Source organism: Cupressus sempervirens, chromosome 5 (assembly GCF_028749045.1).
Source record: "Cupressus sempervirens isolate cs-2001-9-10 chromosome 5, ASM2874904v1, whole genome shotgun sequence".
In the NCBI taxonomy this organism is placed as follows: domain Eukaryota; kingdom Viridiplantae; phylum Streptophyta; class Pinopsida; order Cupressales; family Cupressaceae; genus Cupressus; species Cupressus sempervirens.
In genome coordinates, this window is record NC_143122.1 from 520,916,127 (window position 1) to 520,931,485 (window position 15,359).

A 15,359-nucleotide genomic window follows, 5' to 3' on the forward strand; every position below is an offset into this window, starting at 1 on the left:
AATTGATCTCTGCTAATTCTAACCATATTGGTAACATGTTGATCTTAGACTTCTTAAAGACTATGAGCCTCCAAATAAGATTTTTGGGCTTTAATTTGTAAACTTTCTTAATAATCTACAAACCTTATTACACCTCACTCCACCTTTCTTAATTCTTATGACCTTATTGTGCTTTTTTTACCACCTTTGATCACCTAAGAAGCTCTTTGAGAGTTTGACAAAGAAAATGAATGCACGATGCAATATAAACCAAACAATTAGGTTAAAACACACTTGGATGTTAATGGGGAATTTAGAGTGATTATCTTGCACTATCCTTGGTCCTTATCCATCTAAGCTAGAACTTTCAAACATTCCTTCTATATTGGGGCCATATGTTCATCTCCTATATTTTCCATTCCTAAATCTCCTATCATACCTCAAGATCAAGAGAGATGTTCGTCCTTAACAAATCTTCATTCATCTATCCATCTAAACCACTCATATCAGCCTTATTCATCCACAAATCCCAAGTCTTTTGGAAGCAAGAATAAACATAAGAATCCATTCAAAAATGAAGATCATTATGTCTCATATAATAAACATGTAAATACAAAGAAAGAACAAGTGTTCAAGAGACCACAAAGGTCCACTACCCAAAGAGTTAAATTAAAGAAAATATGGGTTCCTAAACCCATTACTGAAGAAATGTGTTCTAAAGTATCCAAAGGAAAATTTAAAGCTATATGGATTCCCAAGCCTCACTTGAAAGGCTTGAATATTGAACATAAATCCAAGTTGACATTCAAGCTCTCAAAGGCTTCCGTTGCATTTTCTTCTAAACAACCTCCTCAAAAGTTTCCAAAGGCTTCCACTCTATCTTCTTTTAAAATTCTCCTACCACCTCATACATCTAAACCTCAAGCTATTTCATCCATGATTCCTCCATCATTAAATCACCCTTCAAGGTGTGTGTCAATGTTGATCTTGCCCACTTTTTCACCCACCCTCATGAAATCATCTAAAAGTTATACTTACTTGCTATCCATGATTGTTCATTTCTTTCAAGACATAAACTCTTATCCTCCATATACTCCTCCTACTATCATCTCCCTTCCATTACCCTATTAGCATCTTTGAGCATACCTTTCTATGGTCTTGACTTATCATGGCTTATCTTTTCTATAGGCACAATATCTAAATTGAAAAAAGCTTGACCTATTTATAAACATTAAAATAAAATAAAATAATTCAAAATAAAAAGGGGAAAAGAAGTTCCTTGGTGAAAACCACTTCTTGTGGTGCCTTGGTAGCAAAAGTAAAGAGAAGTAAATTTGTCCTATGGTGAAAACCACCTCTTTTGGCACCCTAGATAATTACCATGATGAAAACTTGGTAAACAAGTGCCAATCATAATTCTTCCATCATCCATCTATTCCCTCTTCCTCTTTGATCTTGACAATGTTGGGCTATCCTTGTGTATTGACTTCCATTGCTTATCCTACATGCTATCTTGCTCATTACTTCTATTGCTTATCCAAAATATTCTTTATATGACTACCTTTCCCTAGCTTGGGTACTCCTAAGGAGCCAGTCCTTGAGGATCGCTTTCACTCACTTCATACTCCTTTCTTATCCATATTTGCTTATCCACCAGCTTTCTACTCCATCATGTTCTACACCTTGCTAGACATTGGAACAAAATGATGTGATCTTGCTTGAGAACTAGTGATCTCTATGGCATTCTAAAAATTAAAAAAATTGATTTATTGATCTTGAAAAAACCCTAAAAATAAAAAAATGTCCTAAAAACATGATCATCTTAGTGAAAAACTAGCAATAGGCACTTTGATGTATCACCAAAAAAATCAAAAAATACAAAATAGTGGAAAGAGTCTTGAAAAAATCTGCCAAGTGGCGAAAACCTGGAAATAGGCACTACTTGGGACCCTTGCACCTAAATCTACCAATTTCTTCATTCACTCTGTAACACATTTCCTAGCTTGGAATTGTTTCTTGTCCTCATCTCAGGCACATAGTTTCTTAGCTGATTGAGGTCTCCTTGTGCATTAGGGTTTCTTTGGCAACTCATAAAATAGTGTTTCTCAACACTTTTTAGATAGTTTACCTATAGTCTAGGATGTCATGATATTTCTCACTATCAAAATCAAGTCTTTAAGAAATAGCCAAGTGACTTACACACACACACTTTAACATTTAAATGGCTGAGTTATCTTTATCTTCTTCATGTGTTGTCTATGACAGTTTCTTTGTTATGTGCTCCCTCCCTAATAGTCTTTCGAGGATGTCATCAACTAGAAGACTAGGGGCATGGGGCATTTTTACTTGCTTTCTACTTGTGGGTATACTTTGTTAGTCTAAAGTGTTTAGAGCATTCATGCTTGTTCTACTTGACACATTGAACTACATTGTATTATCCTTGACAGTTTTTGCAAGATCGCACTTAGGGTTTATCCTAGTGCTTATACCTTGATACAAGTGTAATCTTGTTATACTAAACTTAGGGAATCTAACTGCATTAGTCATCTTGACTTACATGTTTGTGATGCATAGATTGGATTTCCACATTTTTATCTGATACAGATCATATTCATATCCTCATAGTTTATGCTAGTGATGATTGTATGATTTTATGATGTCCCTCATAAGGCTCAATGATAAAAACTAGGACCTACTTATGTAACCCTTGCAATTCCACCTTTTCAAACTAACTTGCATTCTAAGGTTCATTCTAGCTTAGCTTTGCATTTTGCATGTTGAGAGATATCTCTTCTTTATCTTTCATGGGCATTTCATCTAATTGTGTTCATCCTTCTCTTACCTCTTATTGATCTTATCTCTTCTTTCCTATTTCTTTCCTCTTTTCTATCTTACCATCTCATCTATGCTTTTGACCTATCTTTTCTAATCTCAACATCCTAGATCCATTTTTGGGATCGAAATTCAAATTTGATTTCATCTTGCTAGTCAAAATTTCTTCCTTCTTCTATGTATTTGGCCGACCTATTGAGGCTTAATCTTTGAATCTTGTTGGGGCAATCATCATTTCTTCATCTCTTCATCACTTCTACTCTCTTACACCCTTCCCTTTCATTCCTATTTCATCTCATTTCATCTTTCTTCTTTCTTTGACCTAATTCTTATGATTTATCTTTCTTGGTCAAACTTAGTCAACTGGGGCATATGTTCATTGCTTGGTGGTCACTCTTTTTTCTTAATCTCTTATCTATCATCATGAACTTTTCTTTATGATTTGATCAAATCTAGCTTATTTCTACATCTCCTCTATCTCATTTTGATTTTAATCTTGAGGGGGCAGGAATATTCTATCATTGTTACAAATTGCTTTCTACTACAACTATCTATTTTTTCTTAATCTATGTGCTTTCTTTTCTTTACATAGCAGTGCTCATCTCAGGTACTGATATTTTCTTTTCTCTCTCCAAATGTTTAGTATTGTTGTTAAGAGACTATGCATTTAGGATTTGTTATCTCTCAGTGCGTCGTTCTTCATAGTCTTATCTCTCTATCACCTTGGATTCTTCATTCTTTGACATAATGTGTTCCCATGCCAATCACACATTAGTCAAGGAGGGAAAATATAATCAACTAAAAATGGTCATCTAGACTATGAGCCCCCTTTATAGCATTTTTGCATAATTTATTTAATGCTTATCCTTGATCAAATCTCTAAAAATCCATTTATTTAATTATAACCTAAAAAATCCATTTATTTGATTATAACCTAAGGTTTGACTACTTTACCCTAAGTTCATATTTAATTAAAAGAACATGCTCCATTTTAATTAAATAAAAATCCCCACTTCCCACTTATCCTAAGTATCTACACATAAAACATTATTCCTATTTTAAAAATAAGAAGAAACGCCATTTTTGTCTACACATGAATGCACAATTTTCTATGTGAGAGGAATCTTCTATTTTAAAAATAACTTTAATTCTCTTCCACACATTTTCAAACCCTCTCAAAAGTTAACCATTAATTGTGATTGGTTGAGATGCTTGTGCAAATGGATCACTCAAGATGTAGTCTCCTCCCTTGATTATTCATCTTTTGCCTCTTAATCTCTACCATCCATTTTTCTTTAAAAGAGAGGGCTCTCTCCTCATTTAAAAATCTTAGTCTCTCATGCTATTGTTATGTTGTAGGTTTTCTTGGTAATTTTGGAGACTTGAAGCATTCTTGTATTTTTGTGTTTTAGCTTAGCTTTCATTCCAATTACATTATGGCATACTTTTTATCTTCATTTCCTTTATGCTTTAGCTTAGTTCTTTTTGGTAGCTTGAATTTGCATTGCATTTCATTCTAGATTTTTGGATGCTAGCATTTTTGTTCCCACCTTTGAATCTCTTATTCTATGGTACACCTTGCAAGGGTTGCATAGTTTGGTTCATTTGAGAGCCACCATCTCATAGCCTTTGCACAACATAGATAGAGAGCTATAAGTCACCTTTTGAGATGCCCTCTTTCAAGGGAATTCTCAAGAATAATGGTCTATAGAAGTGTGACATCTTTTTGAGTTTACATTTTTACTGTTCGAAAAATCTATGGAATTGTTATCTCCAAAATCTTATGGGCATAGTTAGAACTTAGATGGATAAGGGCACCTACCGTGGGGTTAGAGGAATGGGGTCTTTTATTTAATTAAAAGGAGACATGTTCTTTTAATCAAATAATGAACTAAGAATAGTGTAGTAAAAATATAGGTTATAATCAATTAATTAATTTTTAGCAATTTGGCTTAGGCAAATGATTAATTAGTTTAGCCAAAATGCTAAGAAGGGGGCTAATAGTCTAGATAACCATTTTTAGGTGATTACACTTGGCCCTCTTTGACTAATGTGTGATCAATCTAGGAACATATTACATCAAAGAAAATAGAAGCCAAGTAGGAAGCAATAAAGATATATGATTGTGGAGAACAAAATGCAAAAAGAGATTCCATCATCATTGCATTTTTGCTACATTAAAACTAAGGAATCTAATTATGTAGTCATCTTGAGTTACATGTCTTTGATGCTTAGCTTGGATTCTCACATTTTTATCCGATATAGATCATATTTATATCCGCATAGTTTATGCTAGTGAAGATTCTATGATCTTCCAATGTCCCTAATAAGGCTCGATGATAAAAACTAGGACCTACTTATGTAACCCTTGCAATTGCACCTTTTCACACTAGCTTGTATTCTAGGGTTCATTCTAACTTAGCTTTGCATTTTGCATGTTGAGAGAGATCTCTTCTTTATCTTTGATGGACTTGTCAACTAACTATGTTTATCCTTGTTTTTCTTCTTCTCAATCTTATATTATCGCTTCTATCTTATTTCTCTCTTATTTTCTATCTTAACATCTCATCTATGTTTTTGACCTATCTTTTCTAATCTTGACATCTTGGATCCATTTTTGAGATCAAAATCCAAATTTGGGTTCATCTTGCTAGTCAAAATTTATTCCTTCTTCTATGTAGTTGGTTGACCTATTAGGCTTAATCTTTGAATCTTGTTGGCGCAATCATCATTTCTTCATTTCTTCAGCATTTCTACTCTCTTCCACTCTTCGTTTTCATTTCTATTTCATCTCATTTCATCTTTCTTCTTTCTTTGACCTAATTCTTATGTTTTATCTTTCTTGGTCAAAATTAGTCAAACTAGGGCATATGTTCATTGCTTGGTGGTCACTCTTTGGTCTTAATCTCTTATCTATCATCATGAATTTTCTTTGTTCTGATTTGATCAAATTTAGCTTCTTTCTGCATCTAGTCTATCTCATTTTGATTTCAATCGCAAAGGGGCAGGAATATTCTATCATTTTTGCAAATTGCTTTCTACTATAAGTATCTGTTTTCTCTTGATCTATCTTCTTTTTTTGGTGTTAGTACTCTTCTTGAGTTCTTATATTGTCTCTATCCTAGTGTTCAGTACTACCGCTATCAGACTATGCATTTAGGATCTATTATCTCTCTTTGCTTCATTATTCATAATCAAATCTCTCTATCATCTTGGCTTCTTCATTATTTGATGTAATGTGTTCCTAGACCGATCACACATTAGTCAAAGAGCGGAAAATGTAATCACCCAAAAATGGTCATCTAGAGATCCCTCTTTTTAGCATCTTTGTATACTTTATCTAATGCTTATCCTTGATGAAATCTCCAACAATTATTTTATTTTATTTTGTCCTATAGTTTGACCACTTTATCCTAAGTTCATATTTAATTAAAAGAACATGTCTCGCTTTTTAATTAAATAAAATTCTCCACTTCCCACTTATCCTAAGTGTGTAAACATAAAGCATTATTCATATTTTAAAAATAAAATAGAAGACATTTTTGTCTACACATGAATGCACAATTTTCTAGGTGGAAGGAATCTTCTATTTTAAAAATAACTTTAATTCTCCTCCACACATTTCAAACCCTCTCAAAAGTCAACTATTAATTGTGATTGATGGAGATGTGTGTGCACAACCTCATTTTCAAACTCCACCCTTGATCATCCATCATTTGATCTTGATCTCTACCATTTATACGTCTTTAAAAGAGAGAGATCTCCCCTTGTCAAAGGATCCACACTCTTGAGTATTGTTATGCTGTAGGTTTCTCATTTGAATCTTTAAAAAGAGCTTTATGGAGACCTTCTATTTCTTGTCTATTTTGTATCATCCATGGAATTTTAGTGTAGTTTCATGTAGCTTAGTTCTCTTTTCCAATAATCTAGCTCACATAGTAATTATTTTGTATTGTAATACTCTCATCCTTGCTTAGCATAGCTGCATTTTGCATATTCATACTACTTTTAGTCTACATTTACATTGCATTCTTGAGATCCTTTGTGGAGATTTGCATTCTTGCATCTTGTCTCTTAAAGAACCTCTCATTGCATGGTTTACTAAAAAGAAAAGTATTCCTAAGGCTCAATTGAGAACCCTCACACATTCAAGCATATTTTCTTGCACTCTGTGGATAAAGAGCTCTAAGTTAGCATCCAAGTATTCCAAACTCATGGAATCACTTGGATAGAATGGTTTAGAGTATGACACCTTTTGAGTGTACATTTTTGGAGATTGTCATGTTTTCTAGCTCCATTTTCGCATAATTTATCAAATGCTTATCCTTGCACAAAGAAATATGACACATTTTTAGTGCCCACCATAGGGCTAGAACCAAGTTTCTAGCTCCATTTTCTTTCTTGAATTTTGGTTTCATTATCATTTACTTTTTTTTATAGCAACTTGTTGGATCCAATCAAGTGGTTTTGTAGGTTTTTTACTTTTGTTTTAAGGCTAACCCTTGTGCATATTTGTTTGAAGGCCAAAACCCTAGTTTTTGAAAGATTCAAGCATATATTCTAAACCACTTTGAATTGGGATCTAAGTTTTTTTTGTAGGTTGTGGATGCATTCGAAATGTCTCAGTCCAGTTTGTGGATTGTTTTGAGTTGATTTGTGCCCATTATGATTTTTTCTTTATTTTTATAAACAATCATTTTTTATCACAAATTAGCAATTCTTTTGGAAAAATCTACATTTTTTGAGAGGATTTTAAATTCCACAGGGGGTCAATTCTTTGTATTTTGAATTTACAGGTTATATTAGGTCTAAAAAACTCAATTTTATAAATCTAGTCTATTTTGACAAAATGGGTCCCTAGGGCACAAATGAAGAGATATTTCTAAATTTCTTGCATTTTTGGAAATCTCTCTGCTTTTTAGTAGGGATCTCTTCTTTTCATTTCTATTTTTGGATCTTAAATCATAGAAAACAAGTCCAATCTTGTTGACTAGGTCAAAAGCAAAGAGTAAACGTGAGAACATTTATGACTAGCTTGCACTTTCTTTGCATACACTTGGTTGGAAGATAACTTGGATTTTTGAGAAAACTAATCATTTCCTATTGCAAGTCTTACTTGGTTATTATGCCCTAACCTTGGTTGTTTTGTAGGGAGTTCTCATTTCATTGCTAAAAAGAATGCATGCCAAAACTTCAAATGCACAAAGGCTACAAACACTTATTTGTAGGGTTGCCTAATGCATACAAACCAAACACTTGCTTGTATTTTTTCTATTTTATATGTGGAATCTTACTAGTTGTTTCCATTTTATAGGAACATAAACTTGTAATTAGGATCCTTTAGTGATATGGAAGTATGCTCTTCACCCTTGTGGTGAATCAAAAATCTTGACGCACCTTTGGATTTTGAAAATGAGAGGACTAATTGAACCTTTTTGGTGTGTTTGGGAGAAAAAATTGAGATAGGAGAGAATTTCTTTCACCCTTGTGATGAATAAGAAATCTTGACTCTTGAAACAGGATCCATTTTGTTTAGTCTAGAATCCTTTAGCAGGCCTACTCTTGAGCAATCAAGAGGAATGACCCAAGTGGCGACAAGTGAACCCGGCTATTCCAATCCACTATAATATCAAGGATGTCAAGGACACAAAACCTTGGTAGACATATTGTTTGTCTTCACTTACTATGAGTACTTGTGGGATTGAGACCATGAGGAAAATGCTCAGCAAGAACGCTTAAGATGCTCTTGTGGCTGCAAGGTTTGTTACCCACTACAAGGTGGAGTGTCCCATAATTAGGTGCAAGAGGAACATTATGAATGAAAGACATTTCTAAACACTCTAACTTAGTAGCTACCTTATTTTTCCACTCAACATCTTGGTGCAAGGATCGGTCCTAATGGATTACCTGGATCACCCCAAGATTTTACATTCACCATTTGTGCCCCCTTGGTTATGCCAATGATATCTCCATGAAAAAGCCAATATCTCTTGTGGATAACCACTTGGTGTGAGGCAAAGGGGCATTAAGCATGGCCCAAGTTGTTGAGTAATGACACATGTCCTTCAGGTAGATATTGTTTGATGTGATCTCGAATGTGCTAGACCCATGTAAATCTTTTGAACATACACATGACAATAGTTCTAGGGATTTATTTTGACACCTCACATATGCTTGTATCATGCTAGGTTGCATTGTCCCTTGCTTGATTGTTTGAAGACTAATCCATGTGTCACTATCTTGCTTAGAAAAAACTTGCTTTTGAAAATTGAACTTTCTATGCTATCAACTATTGTCAAACTTTGTCAACTAAGTCAAAACATCAAGTGCAAACATTTTCTTGTGTTGCTTGCTAAGGGGAGTCTCATCATTTGAATTTTCTTTTATATGTATCTAGTGCTTGAACATGCTTAAAGTGACTCTTTGGTTTTAGTTCTCTTTTTTTTTCTATCTTCATGGTCTATCTCCACTTGCTAGTTATCTTTTTCTAAAATGGTTACCTTGATTTCTTGACTACACTCTTGGGTTGGGAAAGTTGTGAACACTTTTCACCCCCCTTGCTCTATCTATTTGGCTATTTGGCTTCTTGCCTAGCTCTTGATTTGAGTCACTAGTGTCATAAGTTTCTTGGACACCTTCCTTAACAAGTTACTTTACTCTATCTTTACTATTTTGGCAAGTGAACACTCTATCTCTCTAGTTTGGACATCAAGTTATCTTGTGTTACCTTATTAGCTTCATCAAGTCTTCTTCATGCTTGATTATCTATCTACCACTATGGCATTCAAACCTTGTGTGACCAAACCTCAACCAAATCTAGATAATCATGATATCCTCCATGCCACTAAAGAGTTTCAAGATCTATATGCTCAATACAAAGAACTAGAAGAGACAAATAATCTTTCTTACCTTCATCTCTCTAAGCGCATGATAGAAATGAAGTCTAAACTTGAGAAAAAGTTAGAGGAGAAGATTTCATTCTTAAATGAATCTCCCTTAAGACCTTTAAATACACATGGGCCATCTTCTTCAAGGCCTACTTATTCCACTCCAAGGCATCAATTTGAATTGTCTTTATCTTCCAGATCTAAATACCTCTTTAGAGAGCTAGCAAGTAAAACCTCCTTGAATTTTATGCTAAAATTTCATGATAAACCTATATTTGACCAATATGATGAAGACATGGATGCATGTTATTCACTTGAGAAATAACAATAATATCCTCGACATACTTTTGAAAGAAGTTTTACTCCCTTGGAATATTCTTATGATAACACTTTGCAAACACTTCTTAGCACTAAGCTCATTACATTGCCTAAGTCTAAATCATATGGAAACCCATTCTTGGATATATATTGTTTTGATCATTGACATAATGAGCATAGTACTTCAGATTGCATTGAGCTGAAATAGAAAGTCCAAGATCTTATTGATGATGGGATTGTTGATACCTATAATGACTCATGTGGTAAGGATATTTCTCTTAAGCAAGATCATGTTGATGAACCTATGTCTAGTGATGGTTTCCTTGATATCTCCACTTCTTCCAAAACTTATGCATCTCCCAAAGCTTCAAATCTTTCTAACATGCCTCAATCAAATAAAGAACCTTATTATTTTCATGTACATTATGCCTACCCTCAACGGATACCTCTAAAAGAATCTCGAGCTAATATTCACTCAACTGCAAACCTTTTCATGCTAATAAGACTAAATATCCTCAACCTTCATTGTTTCTTTATCCCTGTTATGCCCAGTTTAGCTAATCTTCCATTACCTCTTCAAGATCCTTTCATACAAACCTCATATTTTCCCATGTCTTTGGAAGTGGCTCCATGTAAAGAGGGGTCTCAAAAAGCTAAAGCTATAAATGTCAATAAAGATCAAGATCAAGAACCCTTTCATCTCCTTCAAGAGGTCATTCTTCCATATCCTATGTCTTATCCACCTCCTAAGTATAATGAAGACACCACTTCCACTATTTCTATTGAGCTTATTGAAAATCATGAGAAATGTTATATGCCTATGATATCCAAAGAAACTTGTCAAGATCAAAGCATCCCTTCTTGTTCTACTTCTTCATTTCCACCTCAATACTACTCCTATCAAAGGTGTTGCTCCTATCAAACCTACTCATGAGTCTATATTGATTCTCATGGTTATGTTGCCCACTCTAAAGATGTTGATATCCCTATTCACTATCCCTTTGCATCTTCTAAATCTATCCTTGGTCCTTATCCATCTAACCTAAAGTCTTCAAACCTTCCATCCATATTGGGACCTTATTTTCCATCATCTCCTACATTTTTCGTTCCTAGCTCTCCTATCATATCTCCAGATCAATAAAGACATTCATCCTTGAAAAATATTAATCCACTCAACCATCTAAACTAGTCATATCAACCTTATCCATCCATGAATCTCAAGTTTTTTGGAAGAACTTTGGATGATAAACTTAAGAACACACATAAGAATCCATTGAAAAATGAAGATCATTATGTCCCATCTAATAGACATGTGAATGCTAAGAAAGAAAAAAAATTCAAGAGACCGCAAAGGTCCACTATCCAAAGAGCTAATTCAAAAAAAAATGGATTCCTAAACCCATTATTGAAGAAATCTGTTCTAAAGTATCCAAAGGAAAATCTAAAGCTATATGGATTCTGAAGTCTCTCTTGAAAGACTTGAATATTGAACATAAATCTAAGTTGACATTCAAGCTTCCAAAGGCTTCCACTCCATCTTCTTCCAAACATCTTCATAAAAGGCTTCCAAAGCCTTCCACTCCATCTTCTCCCAAAATTGCTCTGCTACCTCATACATCTAAACCTAAGCTATTTCCTCTATGATTCCTCCATCATTCCAAAACCCTTCAATGTGTGTGTTGTTGTTGATCTTGCCCAATATTTTAGCTACCTTTATGAAATCCTCTAAAAGTTACACTTGCTATCCATGCTCGTTCAATTCTTCCAAGACATGAACTCTTATCCTCCATATACTATTCCTACTATTATCTCTCTTCCATCACCCTATTAGCATCTTTGAACATACCTTTCTATGGTCTTGGCTTATCACAACTTATCCTTCTAATAGGAGCACTATCTAAATTGAAAACAATCTTGAGCTCTTTCTAAAACTTCAAAAAAAAAAGAAAAAAGAGAGAGGAGAAAATGTGCCTTGGTGAAAACCACTTCTTGTGGCACCTTGCTAGAAAAAGTAAAGAGAAATAAATTTGACCTATGGTGAAAACCATTTCTTGTGGCATCTTGGATAAGTGCCACGATGAAAACCTAGTAAATAGGCATCATGCGTAATTCTTCCATCTTCCATCTATCCCCTCTTCTCTCTTTGATCTTGACAATGTTGAGTTATCCTTGCATATTGACTATCTTATCCATAAGATTCTCTATTGTTCTTTCTCATTCATTCATAGCCTTTATATCCAACTTCATTCTTATTTCTTTAGCCCATTTCTATCCTAACCAGTCAACCTCTTGGTCTTGATCACACAAAGAAAAACATGGTTCTCATAGGCCTCTTGACATGTCTACTCCTTTTGGACTATATGCTTTCATTTTATTGGATTATATTGCTTATCCTACATGTTATCTTTCTTATTAGCTTCCTTTTCTTATGCCATATGCTATCTCACTTGTTGGCTTCATTGCTTATCATACATGCTATCTTGCTCATTGCTTCCATTGCTTATCCAAAACCTGCTTCATATGGCTATCTTTCCCTAGCTTGGGTACTCTTGAGGAGAGCTAGTCCTTGAGGATTTCCTACTCTATATTCTACACCTTGCTATTCATTAGGAGAAAATGATGCAATCTTTCTTGAGAACTAGTGATCTCTAAATCATTCTAATTTATTTTTTTTAAAATCAGATATGATCTTGAAAAATCCTAAAAAAGTGATCATCTTAGTCAAAACCTAGCAATAGGCACTTGAATGTATCACCAAAAAATAAAAAATCTCAAAAAATACAATTTAAAAAAAAAATCCTAAAAAAATCTACGAAGTGGTAAAAACCTGGAAACATATGCTACTTGAGACCCTTCTACCATGTTTATCAGTCTCACTCATTTACTCTGCAAAACATTTTCCTATCTTGGAATTGTTTATTGTCCTCATCATTGGGAACACTTTCTTAGCCTATTGAGGTCTCCTTGTGCATTAGGGTTTCTTTGGCAACTCACAAAATAGTGTTTCTTAAGACTACCCCAACTTGGCATCAAGTGTTTCTCAACACTTTTCGAATAGTCTACCTATAGTCTAGGGTTGTACGATATTTCTCACTATCAAAATCAACTCTTGGAGGAATAGCCAAGTGACACACACACACTTAAATGGTTTAACTGTTGAGCTATGATGAACTTTATCTTCTTTGTGTGATGACTATGACAATTTATTTTGCTATGTGTTCCCTCCCTAATAGTCTTTCAAGGATGTCATGGACTAGAAGACTAGGGGCATGGGATATGTTTTACTTGCTTTTTGCTTATTGGTATACTTTGTTAGTCTAAAGTGTTTTGAGCATTCATGCTTATCCTACTTAACACTTTGGATCTACAATGTATTGTCCTTGTTTGTTTTCACAAGACTACACTTAGGGGTATCTTGGCACTTATGCCTTGATATAGGTGTAATCTTGCTACATTAAAACTAGGGAATCTAATTGTCTAGTCATCTTGACTTACATGTTTTTGATGCTTAGGTTGGGTTCCCACATTTCTATCTAATATATATCATATTCATATCCCCATAGTCATACTAATGAAGATTGTATGATCTTCTGATGTCCCTAAGAAGGCTCAATGATACAAACTAGGACCCACTTATGAAACTCTTGCAATTGCACATTTCATACTAGCTTGCACTATATGATTCATTCTAGCTTAGCTTTGCATTTTGCATGTTGAGAGAGCTCTCTTCTTTATCTTTCATGAACTTGATAACTAACTGCTGATCCTTCTCTTGGCTCTTCTCAATCTTATCTTATCTCTTCTTTCCTATTTCTCTCCTCTTTTATATCTTACCATCTCATCTATGCTTTTGACCTATCTTTTCAAATCTCAACATCCTGCATCCATTTTCAAGATTGAAATCCAAATTTTGGTTCATCTTGCTAGTTAAAATTTCTTCCTTCTTCTATGTAGTTAGCTAACCTATTGAGGCTTAATCTTTGAATCTTGTTGGGGAAATCATCATTTCTTCATTTCTTCATCATTTCTAATCTCTTCCACTCTTCACTTTCATTTCACTTTCATCTGATTTCATCTTTCTTCTTTCTTTAACCTAAATCTTATGCTTTATCTTTCTTGGTCAAACTTAGTTGAACTAGGGCATATCTTCATTGCTTAGTGGTCACTCTTTGGTCTTAATCTCTTATCTACCATCATGAACTTTTCTTTGTTATGATTTGATCAAATCTAGCCTATTTCTACATCTCCTCTATCTCATTTTGGTTTCAATCCCACGGGGGTATGACTATCATATCATTGTTGCAAATTATTTTCTGCTACAACTATCTATTTTTTCTTGATCTATCTACTTTCTTTCCTTGATATATCAATGCTCATTTTGGGCACTAATATTGTCTCTTATCTCTCCAAATGTTCAGTATTGCTGCTAAATATACTGTGCATTTAGGATTTTCTATCTCTCTGTACTTTGTTGTTCAAAGTTAGATCTCTCTATTATCTTGGCTTCTTCATTCTTTGACATAATGTGTTCTCAAATCAATCACACATTAGTTAAAGAGGGGCAAATGAGATCACCCAAAAATGGTCATCAAGACTATGAGCCCCTTTCTAGCATTTTTACATAGTGTATCTAATGCTTATCCTTGATCAAATCTCCAAAAATCCATTTATTTGATTTTATCCTATCTTCAAATCTTCAGAGTCAAATCTTTCTATGTAGTTGGTTGACCTATTGAGATGCTTGTGCACATGGATCTTTAGAGTTAGATCTTTCTATTTTTTTCTTTCTTGGCTTCTTCATTTTTTGATGTAATGTGTTCCCAGACCAATCACACATTAGTAAAAGAGGGGCAAACGTAATCACCCAAAAATGGTTATGAAGACTATGAGCCCCTTTCTAGCATTTTTGCATAGTTTATGTAATGCTTATCCTTGATCAAATCTTCAAAAATCTATTTATTTGATTTTATCCTATAGTTTGACCACTCTATCCTAAGTTCATTATTTGATTAAAAGAACATGTCCACTTTTAATTAAATGAAAGACCCCATTTCTCTAACCAACTCAATGTGCACACATAAATCATTATTTCTATTTTGCAAATTAAAGGAAAAGATTCTTTTTGTCTCATATGCAATGTCAACTCTTTGTTTATTGGTTTACTTGTGTGTGTACATGGATCAACCTCATTTTAAAACTCCACCCTTGATCATCCATCATTTGATCTTGATCTCCATCATGTATACGTCTTTAAAAAAAGAGCTCTCCCCTTGTCAAAGGATCCATACTCTTGAGTATTGTTATGTTGTAGGTTTACCATTCGAATCCTTGAGAGCTTTTGTG